The 5,272-nt window shown below is 40.7% G+C and overlaps 1 pseudogene; it reads left to right on the top strand.

The window, feature by feature from the left end:
• The first annotated feature begins 403 nt into the window (after positions 1-403).
• LOC149250371 (abscisic acid receptor PYL9 pseudogene) lies at positions 404-1,033 on the top strand (annotated as a pseudogene).
• Positions 1,034-5,272: the final 4,239 nt, after the last annotated feature.

The raw sequence follows: 5,272 nt of genomic DNA, 5'->3' as shown, positions 1-5,272 counted from the left end.
TCAAATGCTTCTAAAACCTACTCCAATCAGTCTAGAATACTACAAAATGGCCATCTAGCCTCTTTTTGCATCCAATTTGGTGGAAAAATGAAGAATTTATGACTTCTCCTAGTTCTCCAACTATTCGTTCCACAAATTTTTCCACATCCGACAGGAAACCACCATTTTGCTCCAAAAATCCGTTAACCGAGCGATAACTTTGCCGCGCAGCGGACCATAATTTGTCGGCGCCGATTGTCCATCACAAATCAGAATCGACAAAGTCTAGTGCGTCTTATGGTCTGTGAACGCAGTGAGCAATGTGCAACTGTGATACAACAGTCCCGACAGAAAATTAAGTGCAGCCTATAAGCTTATCGCATCTAGGATATCTCAATCGGCGAAAAATTTGGGTCTTGGCGAGATGGTGGATATTCTTCCCGTTGGCGAGATTGAAATCAAAATTCTGGTTGCCCAACAAAACATATGCAGGCCCCTTAGTTTGATAAACAAGTACTACAACCACTAAGTTGGAAAGGAAGAAAAGCAGTGCTCGTTCGTAAATATTCAGAGAATCAACGCACCGACGAGTGCAGTGTGGTCGGTTATTCGAAGGTTCGATAAACCTGAAACGTACAAGCCCTTCGTCAGCAGCTGCTCCGTCAAGGGAGATGTCAAGGTGGGATGCTTTAGGGAAGTCAAACTCGTATCAGGGCTTCCAGCGAAGAACAACATTGAGCGCCTCGAGATTCTGGATGAGGAGAAGCACATTCTCAGTTTCAAGATGTTGGGAGAAGAGCACCGCCTTCGGAATTATCAATCGGTGACGACATTGAACGAGTTCGTGGAGGAGGGAGGTGTTTGGACTAATGTTGTGGAATGTTATGTGACAGATATTCCAGAGGGGAATTCTAGAGAAGATACATGCACCTTCATAGATACCATCATCAGATGCAACCTGCAGTCCTTGTCAAAGTTATTCCCACGGCCCACGTCTCAACAGTCCTTGTCAAAGTTATTCCCATGGCCCACGTCTCAACAAATTAATAAATAATTGTTTTTATATACGTCTCAACACATTAATAAATAATTGTTTTTATATTATGATTGGAAAGAACAAACTGCATTATTTTTTATTTGTTACCCGAAATCTGCACTCTCTGAAATATAATGGTTATGGTGAAAAATATTTTAGCTGAAATTAGCAAAATTTTAACTTTAATAACTGGGAGATATTTTCCACATTACACTGGGCTGTAAAATGAACCTCTAATCTCAATCTCAAAAATATATTAAGATATGACAAAAATATCTTTTTACTTTTTATCCAAATCTATTGCGTTTTAATTTCATAACTTTCAAATCTATCTCCATAGAAGTTTTTGTAAATTTTCAATTTATAATTCGATGGCAGTTTTAATTTCATAACTTTCAAATCTCTCTCCATAGAAGTTTTTGTAAATTTTCAATTTATAATTTCATAACTTTCAAATCTCTCTCCATAGAAGTTTTTGTAAATTTTCAATTTATAATTTCATAACTTTCAAATCTCTCTCCATAGAAGTTTTTGTAAATTTTCAATTTATAATTCAACCGCAGTGGCCTGCCACGATTGCCCAAGATCCTCCGTACAACTCCAAGTCTGCAAGCAACGCTTCCCTTCTTAATAAGCGTAGGCCCTCCTTTCTTTGGTGATTTCCAATTAAACTCACTCTTCCTGTTTCAACCCTTTTTCCCTCAACAATGGAGCTTCTATTCTCAATTCAATATGGCGCAATTCCAAAATTTGAACTGGCCCTTCTTGATTCCTTTGACATTTCATTTCACAAATTAAAACAACCTTTGGAGATTATTAGCGTAAGTCGGAGGTCGGCCATAACTTCCAAGACAGTAGTCACTAAAATCGAGAAGAGACCATGGTCATGAGACTGTTATATTTCACTATGATCATCACCGAAGATAGCAGAGGTATGTGAAGTTCTTTTTCCCACAAAAAATCCGAGAGAAACCTAAGATTATGTGTCACTGTGCTTGCCCGAGATTTCAGAGATCTTATGCAAAAATGTCACTATGCTTATCACTGAGATACTCTACCTTACTGTGCCATCGAAGTTTCAGAGTGATCCGAAGTTATGTCCTCTTGTGATTACTCCAACTGTGTATTTATGGATGCTAGTACATGTATGCAAGTTGACGTGAACTTCGTGAACCGTTGCATCCTTTTATTGAGCTGACGTGTCTCTATATATGCTTTGAAGCCGACTTGACTGTCTTTCACACTGTTTTGCTGAAAATCTTCTTCTTTGGAGGATGGTGGTTGTCTTGGAGGGCTACTTGACACTAGGTTGACGCATATTCATGCTCAAGAAGAGCTCTTTAACATGAATTTGATTCTTTGACTTTCCTAGAACTATGAAATGAGCAAGAAACTCATTCTTATAATTTACAAAAATAATATTGTTGGAAATAATACTGAGAGGGGGGGGTGAATCAGTATTATCTAGCAATTTAATAAATCTTCCTTATTTGATCTTTGAATTATTTTTGCATGTCAGTACCATAAAATAATGAGCATGAACTAAGAAAACAGATAGTCACACCAAAGAACACAAGATGTAAGGTGGAAACCCAATGTGGGTGAAAACCACCTGCTGCAATATGTCTCTATCTTCTTTCAAATTAGAAACTTCTTTTACAATTATTTTGTACTGGTGCAGTCCTTTACTAGTACGCAGGCTGCAACCTGCAGAGAGCTACAACTCTCTCTCTTTCTCGTTTTCCAGTCTACTCCTGGAAGGGAGCTACAACCCCCTACTTCTTTTCATAAAGCATCAGATGATCAACAAGTACATAACAGTTACAATCCACTACAGATATCAGATCGGCAATAACAGAACTAACCCAGAACACTTTATCAACAGAGAAATTCAATCAACAGAACATCTTAAGACAGAGACGCAGTTTTTCCCTCTGTGGTCTGCGACCAGACGCAGTTAACCTTCTGCTACCCTGCGTCCACACGCAGATATCCTTTTGCTGCGCTGTGTGCCCATGCACTATTCCTTTAACTGCTCAGCGTTCTGTTGCTTCAGGGACGCATCCAGAAACACTATCGCGCCGCGTCCTTTTGCTTCAGAGACACACCTGAACCTTGATCGCTCTACGTCCCCACGCAGATCTCTAGTCACTCAGCGGCGTCCCAGACGCACCTGAACTTCGTCTGCCCTGCGTCCCCACGCAGATCTCCAGTCACTCAGCGGCGTCCCAGACGCACCTGAACTTCGTCTGCCCTGCGTCCCCACGCAGATCTCCAGATTCTGCACTGCGTCCCAGCGCACTCTCCTTTCACTGTACCTGCGTCCCTTCGGGTATGAATGATTTCAAGACTTTAAGAGTAACCCAAACAGTCAGATCTACAGATCTGATCTTGCGCCAAAGAGATCTCAGTCCTTCAGTAGATTCGCCTTTTAGATCTAGACCAGATCTCACCCAATAAGATATTCAACCAAAGACATACCGAGCTAAATGATCTCCTTTACTTTATATAGGCAAGCTCCTCCTCAAATCATGGAACAATACCACGAGCCGACACCATAATAACACAATACCGTCGGCGGATACCAAGAATAAAACACAAGAAACCCCCACGTGGGATGTTCTCTGCCTAGAAATGTGTGCACTGGGTGGACGCACCTCCTGAATGGCTGGATTTTTCATAAATTGAGAGCCCTGTCATGGGAGTTGCCATCAAGTACAACATCTGTAACATATAGCCATACCAGAAATCATAATGCCAACAATCTCCCCCTTTGGACTTGATGGCAACCTTACAAACTTCAGCTTCATTCTCCCCCTTTGACATCAAGGGCAAAGGGTTATGCTCCCCCCGAACCAGATCTGTAACAAAGAACCATAATCCTCCATGAAAGAGATAGAGACATATTGCAGCTATTTCCAAGATCTCCTTCTGACCATCCTCCATAATGCCAACAATGCATTATATGCTCCCCCTGAACCTGTACCATCAATCAGAAAAGGTTCAACAATAAGATGATGCATCAACAACCCCCAGCTTTTTCCTGAGGTACTCAAAAGTGTCCCTGGGTAATGTTTTGGTGAGAATATCAGCAACTTGTTCCTTAGAAGGAACATACTCCAACTTGACCTTCTGTTCAAGCACTTGTTCCCGGAGAAAATGATACTTGATTGGTATGTGCTTGGTTTTTGAATGCATAACCGGATTCTTTGAGATGCTGATTGCACTTGTGTTATCACATAAGATGGGGATAGGTGGTGTACAAGTGATTTGAAAATCCTGCAAAGTCTGCATCATCCAAAGAAGTTGGGTGCAACAAGATGCAGTAGCAACATATTCCGCTTCAGCTGTAGACAAGGCAATCGAACTTTGTTTCTTGCTGAACCAAGATACCAGTCTGGAACCCATAAAGAACGCACCACCACTTGTGCTTTTCCTGTCATCCACACTTCCGGCCCAATCTGCATCTGTATAAGCATGAAGAGTAAGATCTGTATCTCTAGGATACCATAAGCCATAATTTTGAGTCCCTTGAAGATATTTGAAAATTCTCTTCACTGCCTGAAGATGAGTCTCCTTCGGATTTGCCTGAAATCTTCCAACTATTCCAACTGCATGCATGATGTCTGGTCGGGTACCTGTCAAATATAGTAAACTTCCAATCATAGATCTGTAGGTTGGTTGATGTACTGCTGCAGATTCATCATTTGCACTGAGACTACATCCTGTGACCATGGGTGTACATACTGGTTTTGCATCTTCCATGCCATATTTCTTCAAAATCTGTTTGAGATACTTGGTTTGAGATAAAAAGATTCCTCCTTCTTTTTGTTGGATTTGCAAACCAAGGAAATATGTCAGTTCTCCTAGCAAGGACATTTCAAATTCTTTCTGCATGACCGAGGCAAAGCTTTGACTCATAGCTTCTTCATTGCTGCCAAAAATAATGTCATCTACATACACAACAAGTATTAGCAATTTGTCATTTTCAACTTTTATATAAAGATTGCTATCTGCTGAACCTTTTGAAAAACCTTGTTGATGAAGATATTTGTCCAACCGGTAGTACCAAGCCCTTGGAGCTTGTTTGAGACCATAGAGAGCCTTTTTCAATCTGCATACAAGATTTGGATCATTTCCAAGAATGAACCCATCTGGCTGTTCAATGTACACTTCTTCTTCCAAGTCTCCATTCAGAAAGGCTGATTTCACGTCCATTTGAAATACTTTGAAGTTTTGAAAACTTGAGAGAGCAAG

The sequence above is a fragment of the Pinus tabuliformis genome, chromosome 7, assembly GCF_031772625.1.
Source record: "Pinus tabuliformis cultivar Carrire ecotype Pingquan chromosome 7, CPIR1, whole genome shotgun sequence".
Classification (NCBI taxonomy): domain Eukaryota; kingdom Viridiplantae; phylum Streptophyta; class Pinopsida; order Pinales; family Pinaceae; genus Pinus; species Pinus tabuliformis.
Note: the sequence above shows the minus strand (reverse complement) of the source record. Positions and strands in the feature narration are given on the sequence as shown.